We start from the raw sequence: 15,795 nt of genomic DNA on the forward strand, positions 1-15,795 counted from the left end.
AGCCTGCTCTTGACTTGTGTTCATTGGGAGATGTGCATTTGGAGCTCCTCCGATATTGAAGCAAATTGGGAAGATCTTGTGTAGGTGGGGAAATGTGAGTTAGTGAGTGTGTATATTAGAATATCTGCATGTATGAAGGAGCTCCTCTGGTGGGCTTAATGAATCGTAAATGAATTTATCGAGGAAGAAACAAAGGGAATTCTACATGGTTCTTTTCTTTCAGCATTTGCATTGATTATTTAACACCATCAGTGCTTGTGGCATTTTATAAACTACAAGAGGAGTTTATAATTTAAAATTATTTATGTGGCACACAGAGGAATGGGAAGGAGGTGCGAGAAGGCATATGCAATTTCCCCCGCCCCTTGCACGTGTTTGAGTTTGGTTACAGATGGGTGTTGTTTGAGGATGTGAATAATATGCAAAGTTGATTGGTGTATTAGCCACATCCTCATTCCCATGCCCTAATGTAACTCTTACCTGCGATTAAACTTAAGCTACACAGGTGGGTGGGTGGATCTATTAAAAATGCCATTTAGACCTCAAAACACTTAACTGGAAATTGAAAAATGAAAGTTAATGAATAAAAAGATAAAGCACTATGTGAAATAAAGAAATGTTTATAAATACCAGAGGGAAGTGGATAGCTAGTCTCTCACACGGCTGAGAGGATTTGTGGATTATAATTGATCGCTGTCATGAGCTGAGCTCGAGTAGGAATGACTGAGATCACAGTAAGATTTTCTCCTTACATTTTGTTCTGGTGTACTGGCTTTCTGCTGCCTTGCCCATGGTCTACGGTTTGTGTACTGAACAAGTTTCTTTGTTCTTAACAATTGCTAAAAGTAGTTCCTAAATGGATAAAAATAATTCCTCTTAACTACGTGAGACAGATGTAAGACAGCTTTTATCATTTCATGCATGACTCATTCCGGTGTGTCTTGGGGCTATTTTCCTTTTGTGTCTGGACCAGAAGATTCTCCTGACAAACGTAAAGGCCATATTGTGCCGTATTCCCTACATTTTCCTGTAACATTGCAGCATTCTGCTGGACAGAAGCCAGTCAAAGCTCCAGAGATGGTGCAGTAGCTCAGTGCAAAAGTCCATACATACCGTATTAATGTAATGGTACTCTCATGGGACGGCGCATGCCTTGCACATTGAAAGTCCCAGGTTCAACCTCCCACATCTCTGAATAGGGTAGGGAAACACTCCTGTCAAAAACTTGGAGAGCTGCTGCCACTCAGTGCTGAGCTAGATGTGCCAGTGCTCTGATGTGGTGCGCAACAGCTGCCCATGCTACAGTGGTCACGTGGACATGACATTTACTATGTCCCAGCACAAAAAATAAATGAATGTAAATATACTAAGTACTTTGTGTATACTTTATAAATGCCTATTAGTGATACAGTGGTACCTCGGGTTACATACGCTTCAGGTTACAGACTCTGCTAACCCAGAAATAGTGCTTCAGGTTAAGAACTTTGCTTCAGGATGAGAACAGAAATCGGGCTCTGGCGGCGCGGCAGCAGCAGGAGGCCCCATTAGCTAAAGTGGTGCTTCAGGTTAAGAACAGTTTCAGGTTAAGAACGGACCTCCGGAATGAATTACGGTAAGTACTTAACCCGAGGTACCACTGTATTGCATCAGCCAGTTCTCTGCTATGACACAGCAGCAGGACATAATGGCCTGTTGGTGGGAAAGAAACTGCCATGGGACTATCAAAGGTTCTGTACGGTAGCCTCTTGAAGTCTTTTGGCCTTCAAGGAGCTGTGCATCCTGGCCCAACTGCAGTGGTACCTTGGGTTACAGAAGCTTCGGGTTACAGACACTTCAGGTTACAGACTCTGCTAACCCAGAAATAGTACCTCGGGTTAAGAACTTTGCTTCAGGATGAGAACAGAAATCGTGCAGCGGTGGCAACAGGAGGCCCCATTAGCAAAAGTGGTACCTCGGGTTAAGAACAGCTTCAGGTTAAGAACGGACCTCCATTAAGTCGTTAACCTGAGGTACCACTGTACATTCAAACAAGAACACAAACAGTTATTACTACCTAGAGCAGAGGTTCCCAATTAGCTGATTACAGAGGACCCCCTCTTTCTCAAAAGCCAAGCCTCAGACCCCCTACTTTCTTAAGAACAGCTTCAGGTTAAGAACGGACCTCCAGAACGAATGAAGTTCTCAACCCGAGGCACCACTGTACTGTTTTCAGCTGTAGATGCTTGGGCAGATGTGAACAGGCAGGCAGTGGTACCTCCTTCCTAGGCATCAGATACCACTACTACAACAGCTTAATGGAAGCAGACAGATCCTGGAAGTGCTGCCTGTCTTTTGTATGAATGAAGTAGGAAGGGATAGGTTGGGGGTACACAGGTATTAGACTTGTGAGATCTGCTTTAACTTTTGTTTACTTGAACCCTGAGACCCACTATCCAGAGCCAGGCACAAGAGAGTGGAGATGCCCAAAGAATTAAGGATAGGATATATCTCATGCTTCCATGCAAGCAATGGAACGATTGTGGAATATGGATATAAAATTTACAGCATGTTATGGTTTAAGAGAAAATTATATGAAAATGATATATCGTTGGTATCTAACACTGAGTCAACTGGCAAAAATGTATAAATCTAAATCAAACAAGTGTTGGAAATGTAAAGAGAAAGAAGGTTCTTTTTATATATATGGTGGTCTTGTAGTAAGGTTAAAGCTTACTGGGAAATGATATACAATGAATTGAAAAGGATGTTCAAAATAACCTTTGTAAAAAAACCACACCCAGAAGCTTTCCTTTAGGGAATTATAGGGACAGAACTACCTAAATTGTACAGAAATTTATTTATGTATGCTACTGCAGCAGCAAGAATGCTACTCACCCAAAAAATGGAAAGAAGCAGAAGTACCAACAAAGGAAGAATGGATACAAAAACTTATGGAATATGCAGAAATGGCAAAACTTACCAGAAGATTAAGAAAGCAAGATAAAAAAACTTTTTAATAAAAGAATGGAAATGGTTTATTGAATATTTACAGATAAATTGCAAACAGAGAAAAACATTGGCAGGATTATTGTAATAACCTGCAGTTTCATAAGAGTATATATTTCAAGTAGATAATTAAATGAGTAAATTAAATGAATTTGGATATGCAGAAAATATTAAGCAATAAATTTAAGGATCCGCAGAAAGAGGAGGAAGAAAGTCAAACTTTGAAATGTTAAAGTGAATGTAAAATTAATGAAATGTATAAACTTGAAAAGTATAAATAAAATCTTTTTTAAAAAGAAAAAAGGATAGGATGTATCTAACTACTTGCTCATTCCAGAGCAAACACCCACTTCTGGTTTCTTCCCAAGCTTTCTTTATTTCAGTAGCCTATTTTAGAAATGGAGGGGCGAAGGGAACCTTTTAACTGTTCCAATTGTTAGACAAATGGGAGTCAGAAGCCCTTGCCAGTCTACTGCAACTCACTTAGTACATTGCAATCTGCCTTCCACCTACCCCTGGGGGTTGTTGTTGTAACACTCTTGGAATAAGGGGAATATTTCCAGAGGTGCTCAGAGGATCATTATAGGGACTCATGCATGGGATGATTACTTTATGCTTTGAATCTGCTCAGCATTTCAGAGAGGCAGTTTAAGAACAGGTTATTTCACTTAATCTTTTGAAAGAGAGGGAAAAACCCACCCTCTCTCTTTGGTGGTATTACACAATACAAAGAAGGATGCCTTTGTAATAGCTTCCTGGCTGATAAGAGGTTTTACCATGTTTTGTTATTGTTCTCATTTCTGCTGTGCAAGTTCATTAACAGATTGCACTTGTATACAGATTGTACTTTGTATACGGTTTATAAGATAATATGATATTTTTAGCTGCAATCACATGTACCCAACCCCATGTCACTGACAGCAAATCATCAGCACGGGATGATTCATCCAAGGTCCATTGGATAAATATCTAAGACAAAAACCCAATCATAGAATCAAGTTCAAATGAACTGAAGGATACAAAAGCTCCTTTTCTTCAGCTGTTGACATGTTAGAGCCTAAAGCTTAGGAAAAGGGGTTAGCGTTTTTGCTTCTTCCTTTTTAAACACACACACCTGTTTTCTTTCCTCTTGACAGTCATGGCATATGAGGACAGGCTCTTGATAGAAGCAGAGTTTTAATTCTGATATTAATCTAGGTTCTTAAGTAGGCTTATTTTGTGTCAGTATACATGAAAAATATAGTATGGCAGCTAACAGTACAGTGGTACCTCGGGTTAAGTACTTAATTCATTCCGGAGGTCCGTTCTTAACCTGAAACTGTTCTTAACCTGAAGCACCACTTTAGCTAATGGGGCCTCCTGCTGCTGCTGCACTGCTGCCGTGCGATTTCTGTTCTCATCCTGAAGCAAAGTTCTTAACCTGAAGAACTATTTCTGGGTTAGTGGAGTCTGTAACCTGAAGCGTATGTAACCTGAAGTATATGTAACCCGAGGTACCACTGTATATGCAATGAGCTGAGCTAACCCCTATACAGATATACAGAGACTGCCTTATAGGTAGCCATTAGCAAGTCACTAATCTCTCAGTTTCTCCCCCCCCCCCATCCCCAAATATGAGAATAACAGTACTGATCTATAGCTATTACTCTCTGCTAGGGAAGAAGAAAAAGAGTTTGGATTTGATATCCCGCTTTATCACTACTCGAAGGAGTCTCAAAGCAGCTAACATTCTCCTTTCCCTTCCTCCCCCACAACAAACACTCTGTGAGGTGAGTGGGGCTGAGAGACTTCAGAGAAGTGTGACTAGCCCAAGGTCACTGCATGTGGAGGAGCGGGGAAGCGAACCCGGTTCACCAGATTATGAGTCCACCGCTCTTAAGCACTACACCACACTGGTGTGTTCATTTTGGTTCCTTAGTTTCTTTCTTTGCCAGTCTTTAGTTCACCCCATTTCTACACCAGCTAGCATTTAAAAAAAGAAGTCCAAATGAAAAATCTGCACACATTTTCATTCACGTGTCTCTTAATAGAGACAATGTTGTACTGCATGTGGTTTTGTTTAAAGCAGTTTTCCTCAATATAATATATTTTTCATTAACACACGTTTATTGTGCACTTTCCCCTAAAATACCCTTTCCTGTACGTACAGTATATTCTGGTTGGGAAACTACAGCACAGATTCAGAATTTTGGAAAAGTGCAAAACTTTGGGTTCTGTGTTGCGATTCACATATTTGGGAAGTGTGAATTCTCTCCCATCCCTAATGTCTGTAGGTTCTGCTCCCCCCTTTTTTTTGCCCCACAGATGAAGTTGGACTTCAGCTCCCATCCACTCCAGCCATTATGGCCATTGGTCAGAGATAATGGGAGCTCAAGATCAACAACATCTGGAGAGTCACACCTCTCACCCTGCACTGTATACGCAATATATTATACATGCTAAATATTACTGTACATTGTACAGTGATATTGTACATTGTACACTATTGTATATTGTAATATTGTATATTGTACATTCACATTCTTATTTCAGATGAACCCTCTATACTGTTTTGTTTGATATCGCCCAACATTTTCCCTCAGAGCTACCCTAACCAGTTTACACCCTTACTGGAAAAATAGCTGGCTTGCACAGTTCTCTCCATTTCTGCTCCCATACTTCAAGCACCTTATTTCCACTCTCTCCTTGGGCTAGATGACTTTGCCTCGTGAGTAAACATGTATTCTGAAAAGTGTCCATTGCATGCAAACTTGAATGATTTGAGAAGCAACAGAAGAGAGTATTTTATTTTTATTTTTTGCCTATGGCACTTGTTTTTATTTTGTTCGTACAATGATGTGACCTAAATGCTGCCTTTCCCCTTAGAAGATGCAGGTTAAAAGAAAGATTATCCTCTACAGAGACAGAAGAAAACCCTGAGGCTAAGCCACAGACAAGAGGCTAGATATATTTAAGGAAATGCCCATTTATTTTTATGTGTGTGCATTCAAATGTATGCCATCCCCTTGATTATAGAAGAGAAGATTTCTAGAAGCATGAACCCCCTCCTCAGTTTTCTGCGGAAGATAGCAGAGCTGTAGCACAGTCCTATTGATGGTCACTCAGGTGTAAGCCCCCTGTGTTCATCAGAGCTTAACCCCCTGGTAAATGTGCAAAGGATTTCAGCCTCACTGCTCATTTGCCCAGGTTTTGCCATTTAAGGATTAGCATCTAACAGCACAATCCTATCTACATCTACTCAGAAAGATATCTCACATTGAATTCCATGGGACTTATTTCAAGGAAGGTGGGGATAGAATTGCAGCCTAACATATTACTGAGCTGGGTTAATGTTACTTTTGTTAGATAAGGATAAAAGAGAAAAAGACAGCGGTTTAAAATTATTTATCAAAAATGAACAACCATATTTCACACTTAGGACATTTCTCTTGTATCCATTCTGCAAACATATGCAAGCAATTGGTTTATATTAAATGTGATCCTCACCCACCCAAAAAAGGAGCTTGTGACTTAGTGATAATTTCCCAGCAAAAGTTCTGATTTTTGTTGTTGTTAATGCTCTAAAGTTCTGAATGACGTTCGTAGCCCAAGCATTGCATGTGATTGTAGCCACTGCTTCAGGGAAAGGTGTGGTGACCTTTCAACTTCTTTTCTGCTTTTGTCATTGTGTTACCGTGGCCTTATTTTTTATTGCCTTGACTATGGCAAGTGGGCGGGTTTCTACTTCCCTCTCCACCCATTGGGTGTCTGATACTTCTAAATAGCCTAAAATTGGCCTCAGTTCACCCATTGAATGACTGGAAAGTTGACTTCCATCTCCCTCATTTTTTTTCTGACACTCATCTTTTATTTAATACATTTATATCCTATAATTCCTTTTTTAAAAAAAACACAACTTGGGGCAGCTTACATGGGAGAAAGCCCTACGGAGCTCAATAAGATTTACTTTTGAATAAATACATACAGGTTCGGGTTCAGATGCATACAGTACATGCACTAGTGGCCAAAATTGCGGAAACCTTTTGGGGAAAGTATATTTCCGAGGTTTGATGGCTCATTGGCTCTCTAAACACGCATGCTCATTGGCTACATTCAAATGAAGGAAAGCTACTGCATACCAACCTAAGCAAGTTGTGCTTCCTTTTTCTGGTTAGCTGGCTATACCTTTTGATAGAATACAGATAATTGAGCATACTTTGTTGCATTACATTCTTCATTAAATTATCTTTCCATTGATATATAATTTTATGGTATTACTCCATATGAGCCATCAAACCTCAGAAACACACTTTCCCCAAAAGCTTTCCACAATTTTGGCCACAGTTGTAGTTACATTGTGAAATTCGCTCCATTGTCGTCTGAAAAGAGAATTAAATAAAGGTAAGGAGGACAAGGCTCTCAATGGTCATTATTAGCCATGATGCTTACGTTCTGCCTTCACTGGTAGAATAGACCAGTAGCTGTGTATCACAAGTGAGCAGATGGTGGCTGCAGGCATCTGGCTGGCCATTGTCCTTGCCTGTGCTGGGCTAGATATGCCTTTGGCTTGATCCAGTAGGGCTCTTCTTATGTTCTATGTACAGTATACTCAAACTAGCTTAGCCCCATTGATTTCAATGAAGCTCAAAGAGTTTAAGGGCAGCTGGCATAATAAAGGCTTGTGGCACATGCCCTTTAGGTGTCATCCCTTGTCTTTCAAGAACATACACAACCACTAATCAACTTTTCCCTGATCTCAGTCTGTGAATAATAAGAATGAAAGTATCCCAATGAAAACAAACCGCCTAATTTGCGACAGTAGTAATGTGCTTGCTTGTAGGTAAAGCATGCCCCCAACACAATGAGCTGCCAAAAATGATTTAACCAATTACATTACTTTGTATATTTACTCCTTTCTTCACATTATTGTTTTGGACAGATCAATAGCAATTCTGTTTTGGAAAGGCTAAGCTCCAGCTATTGCCTTTATATCTGTACTTTCCCTCCAGCACTGTGGGTGAAAACAGAAGAAGAGAAAGGATGGCAATATGTCAGGATCCGACATGAAGGAGGAACATGAATGACACCTGTGTGAAATAAACAGCTAGCTATATCTAACTGTTGCCTGAAGCGGAAAGGTATACCTTTTAAAGAGTTAAAGCCAGGTTCAAACTTGCAGAGACAGCAACTGAAGTTGCGGAAACAACTTCATCAGAGAATGAGAATGAGCACTCTGGGAACATTTATGTGAACCGACTATGAAACGAAAGACATGAAGGAAATGCATATTTTGCAAGGTAGAAATGTCATAACCTACTAACCTGGCAGCCATGGGAAATCCTTGCATGTGCTAGATCTCAGCACTTGACCCTCATACAGACATGCCACTGTAAACATTGTGAAAGAAGGAAGCAGAAGAAGGAAGAACCAGCGCTGTTAGCAGTAACAAAACAACTGCAACTTAATAACATAAATATTTCCCTTCTTTGTATCAGTAGATTTCCGATTTAATTTTAAACATTGGGCTATAATTTATCCACTTAAATATATTAATAAAGATGATCATCAAGATTAGTTTATTTTTCATTGCTGGTGCAATTTATGGGTCAACTTATGACCAAGCCCTACAAATGAATGCTTAGGACTGGCTACAACAACACACCAATGCAATATCTCAAACCACCCTTGCATTGAACAGCTCACCTAGTCATCATAGACATCCAGGAATTCCACGGTGGTGAATATATGGAATTCCACCCAGGTGAGTAAACAGGCTGGCAAGAGAAGGATAGAGTGGTCCATCTTTCCTCTGCCAACTCGCTTAGTTTCCATGCTAGCTATGGAGGAAGTGAAGTCTCTTTCTCCCCGGTCACTATGGAAACATAGTGGGCTGGCAGAGGAGAGAGGGATAGATCAATCTGTTCCTTCTGCTCCAGCCCACTTGTGTTTCTATGCTGGCTAGGGAGGAAGATCACAGAAACCAAGCCAGCTGTCAGATGAAGAACATAATAACCCAACCTTCCTGTATGAACAACAAAATGTGTCTTTGCCACATCAGTCTCTACAGCCACAGCAGGTGCTTCAAACCCAGGGACGCGGACTTAGAAAAAATATTGGGGGGGCCCGGGAAAGCTCATGAATAATAAATAAGCTCATGAATATGCAAATAAAGTGGCTCCGGCCCTAAATAGGGCAAGCCACGCCCCCCCAGCCAGCCGATTGGCTGGCTGGGAGGTGTGGCCAGTCGGGATTCCCCTGTTCTCGCGGGATTTCCGGCCGGGGCTCTCCGATTAGGGCGCGCGGCTGGCTGGCTGGCGAAGGAGGAGGCGGGGGACGGCGGCGGCGCTCTGCTGGAAGGGCGCCCGCCTGAGATTATTGGGGGGGCTGAGCCCCCCCAAAAAATTTTTTGAGGGGGCTCGAGCCCCCTCAAGCCCCATGGAGTCGGCGCCTATGTTCAAACCTCCAATAGTTTGACTTCACCTGCAAAGGCACACTCCCCCATTGAGACAGACAGATGTCAACAGCAGTCTGTAGTCAGTCACCCCCCTGGTAGAAAGCTCCCCTCCCCCAACCTAAGAGGCTCGGGTGTTTTTTTAAAATGCTAGTAACATGCTTTTGACAGATTTTAGGGCTATTATTCATAGGGACATTGTGTGTGGAGATATAAGTACCATATATGGGATCCTGAAGGCCAGCTACTTTAACATATGATTGCAGAGACAGAAGTGTGTAACATCTTCATCCCTAGACAATATGGAAGGTGCTCATTCCACAAGCCTCTGTCAGGCAATAGGATAACCTTTAGAGGTGTGCATTAGAGTTTGTTCTTTAATCTTTCCAGGGAAACTTTCTTATTAATCCATTGAGGTTCCTTTTAGATGTATGATCTGATTTCCCTCCGCAGGCATTAATATGCCTCCATGTCATGATACACAGAACTATAATTATTTCCAATCTCTGTGTCATTTTCAAAATTTTCCAATCCAATTTCCTGGGTAGGAAAGGGGAAAAAGGGGAGGTTACTGCTATTTGTAGTGCTACGGCAATGTTTCCAAAACAAGATGTACTATGTCCTGAAAGCAGCTATTTTGATAACTGTGGTTATGCTCCAAGTTATGAATAGCAAAATAAGACAACACTTAGTTTTAAATATGCTTTTAATGCACTGCTAGAACTGAGAACTGTAGCAAAGCCGTAAGCTCAGTTGCGAGGGGCTCAGATCATTGCCCTGAAGTTCATCTCAGTCTTTTAACAGCCGCTGAAGGAAACAGGACAACTTTACATACTATTCCTGGTTAAATTAGCAATGTCATGATCATTCATGTGACGCTTCAGTAGACTTTGTGAGTAGTTCACAGTTCATGGAGAAGGTGGAATTGATAACTTTTAGTAGATTTCCATTAGTAATATTTTACTTTCTGGTGTTTAGAGGATATTTTGTTTAGTTGTTTGCTATGTTTACTACACATTTTCCTTGTATTTTTGTAGCTGATTTTCATGTGTAATGTTCCACTGAAGATGATGTTTTATTTAGTGGATTGTAGAAATTCTCTGGGGGTTTCTTTTATTTAAAAAAATCCCAGTGGTATATAAATTGAACAAACAAACCATCAACAGGCTTTTCAATATGACTGGAGAATAATTCAATTTACATACCTGGGTCTCAAATTGTGAGGCAAGTCTCATTAGGGAGTTCCACGTTCCACCTGCAAACATTTCTACATGCACCTTGATTGGATCAGACCAGGGTGGGCAGACTTCAGGCTTGTCAAATCTATTTTGTTTTTCATTAGAACTCCAAGATCTATCAATCAAAGCCTTATGTGAACCAGACATCCGGTCAGAATGAATAAGGTGCTTCTGAGTCTATTCTGAGCCTTTGTTTTCAACACCAGAACTGAACTGAGCTCATATTCCTTTCACAAAAAAGTCCACTCCTAGTTAGCTTTCTTCATTTCAGTAAATTAATTAGAAGGGGGAAGTTATTTTGCTGTTGCTCTGTGGCTGGGAGTCCAGAAGCAAATGATCCAGAGAAGGACGAGTAGATTGAGATTCACCAGCTTCCCACCCCTGGATTAGAGAACAGGCTGTTCCACTTCACCTCTTCAAATCAAAGCAATTCACAAGGCTATGATTCCCCATCTTGTTTGTTGCCAGTCCTTGAGGCTAGGGAACTAAACGAATCACAGGCCTGTTTTCCCAAAGCATTTTGAAATGTTGCCTTGGGCCCAGTGACTGCCTTCATCTCTCAGTTTGCTTTCTCTTAAACGGCAAACAACAGGGAACCATTCCAAAAAACCCAGTTATGACTTTTGACTTCAGGGAGACCCATTATGAAATCAGATACAAACCGGATATAATTCTGATACAGATTCTTCTAAAAATATTTATATACTGGGCTTTTCCTACAGTCCCTTATCTGGTCCTATCAACTCATTTCATACATCTAAGTTGTGTTTGGCTGGGAAGCAACTTAGACCTTGGAACGTCCTGCTAAAGGAGACCTATTTTACTCGCTCTCCAATGCATGTGTGCTACTGGAGCAAGGCATTTTTTCAGCTGGTATTTGACCTGTTATGTCATCCATTTCCCATGTGCCTGATGATATTATTATTATTATTATTATTATTATTATTATTATTATTATTATTATTATTATTATTATTATTATAATACCCGGGGGTCTCAGGGTGGTTCACAGAATAAAATCAAGATATAAAACCACAAAATACATAATAAAAATGAAAACAACAACCCAATAGCTACTATTGGGAGTTAGACCCCAACTTCCATCAGCCCCAGCTAGCATGATCAATGGCTATTGATGATGGGAGTTGTAGTCCAGCAACATCCAGAACTCCACAAGTTGCCCAGCCTTGCATTACATGATATTGGGTATCTGTAGTGCCCCTGCCTACTATTGCCACTATTGGCCTGCTCCAAACATGCTACTGTTAATTCAGTATGCTGGAGTCCCAGAAGCTGCGACTTCTGAATCAGAGGTAACAGCTTTATTACATGTGAACAGCCACCTTAGTCCTTGACTTGAGTTTACCCCTCAAATTCTGCTGCTGGTCATGCAAGAGGTTCTTACTTGGCCATTACTGATAACGGCTTTCCCATCACATTAACAAAGCAATCCTCAGGCTGCAACCTTAAATGTACTTACCATAGAACAAGCCCTGCTGAACACAGTAGGAATTATTGCTCAATAAACATGTGCAAGATTGCATTGGGCTGTAAAGCTGCAGTCCTATGTGTGCTTGCTTGGCTGTAAACACCACTGAACTCCATGGGATCCATCCCCCCCCCCCAATGTTTAATGTTCTGTTACGTTTTTGTTGTCAAATCTTTTTTTATTAAGTTTTACACTGCAAATTAAAATTCAGACATTAAACATCAACAACATCATGGGATCCGTTTTTGGGTAGATGTGCATAGGATTGCTCAGCAGAACTTTCTACCTTACGCAAAAGGTGAAAAAAGGTTTCCAGGCTTCTTCCTCAATGTGACTTTTTGCTCTGTCTCTGTTTGGAAAGACTGCAAAAGATCATCAGACTTCAAGCTTAACATCAGTTAAAAAATTAATAATGTGTAAATTGCATTGATTTTTTTTCTTGCCTTTGAACAGATGATGCAGGGAATTCTAATCCAGTTTGCCTATTGCTCATTGAAGTGTTTATATGAAAATAAGGTACTATGGCCAAGAATTATCTTGTGTAATTAACAATATGATATACAGCGCTGCAAACAGCCTTAAGGCATACCCTACGCTTAACAGCACATAGTGTTTGGTGCCAATTTTTGTAGACATGCATCTACAGTAGTATTCACATGCACAAACATGTACTTTTAATACACAAAACAAAGTGTACATTAGTATATGCGTAGCGTTTGGATGTCACATTCAGATGCACTCGCAAACATTGTAAGAGGAATTGTGTGTTTTGAAAAGTTCAGTCATTTCAAGGCTCAGATTTATTGTTGGTCACACTCAGGGAAAGGAGAGGTATTGTGACAAGCGCGAATACCTCAGCTCAAATTCAGCAAAAGTGCAAGACGATGCTGCAATTAGAGTCAGTGAAAAGACTGCATGAGCAGTTGTCATGCATGCGATAAGTTGTTATTTCAGGGCGAAGGCAGAAATCCTAGAAGAAAAATGAAGCACGTGGGTGATTCAGAGAATCGAGGCAAGTGAAATGTCTCACTTCAATGGGCTGAAAAGAGTCTTTTCTACAAAGATCTTTTAAAATGAATGCTGCAGAGATTTTGTAAGTTACTGACATTTCCTTCTTCCCTCTCCCAGATGCCTGAGGTGAATAGCAATCAATTTTAAAGTTGGCAATCAATCAAAATACATCAAAAAATTTTATTTTAAATAAATCCCCAACCTTAATCCCAGACCAAATGAAGAAGTCTTACATTGTCAAAACAGAAAACCACCAGCTAAATAAATAAATAAATATTTATTTATTTATTAAAAATCTGGCATTGGTGAGTTTTAAAAGGAAAGGATATTTAAAGTGGTGATGTAGCTATTAAGAATACCTTTGCTTAGCAAATCAGGCAAAGCACTTAGCATGTGAAGAGGGCATTCAAGTTGGAGTCAGAGATCACTGGCAAAAGCCACTTAGGCTGCAGTTCTATATGCACTTACCCATTATTGAAGTCATTGGGGCTTACTTCTGAGGATACACAGTATACTCAGGTATACACAGGATTTGCTCTTTAGAGTTGGTAGGTCAAAATCAGTACCTTTGAATGAGCTCAAGAAGGCACTAGGTAGCTTGTTCAAATAATCAGATTATTAATTTTTATTCTACATTTCCCCCAAGGAGCTTGTGTCAGCATATTTGCTTCTCCCTTTTAGTAGGATTATTCTGAAACAGCTTTACAAAGTAAGCTTAAGAGTATGAAATTGGCTACAAACAGGGAAGATGCAAGTTAGCATTTAATATGGAAGAGACATTGGCCTCTGGCTTATTCTGGCCAGAGGTAGGTGGGAGAAGTTTCCATTTTATTTTCTCCACTGCCACCCCACTGCTAATTCCAGGGCTCATTTGGGTGTTGTGAAGGGGCTTAAAAGGTAAAGGTACCCCTGACTGTTAGTTCCAGTCACGGACGACTCTGGGGTTGCAGCGCTCATCTCACTCTACAGGCTGAGGGAGCCGGTATTTGTCCACAGACAGCTTCCGGGTCATATGGTCAGCATGACTAAGCCGCTTCTGGCAAACCAGAGCAGCGCACAGAAATGCTGTTTACCTTACAGCCCAGAATAACTAAGGAGACAGTACAAGAATATTTGGCTAGTTTAGATGTATTCAAGTCTCCAGGGCCAGATGAACTGCATCCAAGAGTATTAAAAGAACTGGCAGGTGTGATCTCAGAACCACTGGCAGTCATCTTCGAGAAATCCTGGAGAACAGGCGAAGTCCCGACAGACTGGAGGAGGGCAAATGTTGTCCCTATTTTCAAAAAGGGGAAAAGAGAGGACCCAAATAATTACCGCCCAGTCAGTCTGACATCAATAGCAGGGAAGATTCTGGAGCAGATCATTAAGCAAACAGTCTGTGAGCACCTAGAAAGGAATGCTGTGATCACCAATAGTCAGCATGGATTTCTGAAAAATAAGTCATGTCAGACTAACCTGATCTCATTTTTTGACAGAATTACAAGCCTGGTAGATGAAGGGAACTCAGTGGATATAGCCTATCTTGATTTCAGCAAGGCATTTGACAAGGTGCCCCATGATATTCTTGTAAAGAAGCTGGTAAAATGCGGTCTTGACTCTGCTACCACTCAGTGGATTTGTAACTGGCTGACTGACCGAACCCAAAGGGTGCTCATCAATGGTTCCTCTTCATCCTGGAGAAGAGTGACTAGTGGGGTGCCACAGGGTTCTGTCTTGGGCCCGGTCTTATTTAACATCTTTATCAACGACTTGGATGATGGACTCAAGGGCATCCTGATCAAATTTGCAGATGACACCAAACTGGGAGGGGTGGCTAACACCCCAGAGGACAGGATCACACTTCAAAACGACCTTGACAGATTAGAGAACTGGGCAAAAACAAACAAAATGAATTTTAACAGGGAGAAATGTAAAGTATTGCACTTGGGCAAAAAAAATGAGAGGCACAAATACAAGATGGGTGACACCTGGCTTGAGAGCAGTACATGTGAAAAGGATCTAGGAGTCTTGGTTGACCACAAACTTGACATGAGCCAACAGTGTGACGCGGCAGCTAAAAAAGCCAATGCAATCCTGGGCTGCATCAATAGGAGTATAGCATCTAGATCAAGGGAAGTAATAGTGCCACTGTATTCTGCTCTGGTCAGACCACACCTGGAGTACTGTGTCCAGTTCTGGGCACCACAATTCAAGAAGGACACTGACAAACTGGAACGTGTCCAGAGGAGGGCAACCAAAATGGTCAAAGGCCTGGAAACGATGCCTTATGAGGAACGGCTAAGGGAGCTGGGCATGTTTAGCCTGGAGAAGAGGAGGTTAAGGGGTGATATGATAGCCATGTTCAAATATATAAAAGGATGTCACATAGAGGAGGGAGAAAGGTTGTTTTCTGCTGCTCCAGAGAAGCGGACACGGAGCAATGGATCCAAACTACAAGAAAGAAGATTCCACCTAAACATTAGGAAGAACTTCTTGACAGTAAGAGCTGTTCGACAGTGGAATTTGCTGCCAAGGAGTGTGGTGGAGTCTCCTACTTTGGAGGTCTTTAAGCAGAGGCTTGACAACCATATGTCAGGAGTGCTCTGATGGTGTTTCCTGCTTGGCAGGGGGTTGGACTCGATGGCCCTTGTGGTCTCTTC

This window comes from Podarcis bocagei, assembly GCF_964188305.1.
Source record: "Podarcis bocagei genome assembly, chromosome: 1".
Lineage (NCBI taxonomy): Eukaryota > Metazoa > Chordata > Lepidosauria > Squamata > Lacertidae > Podarcis > Podarcis bocagei.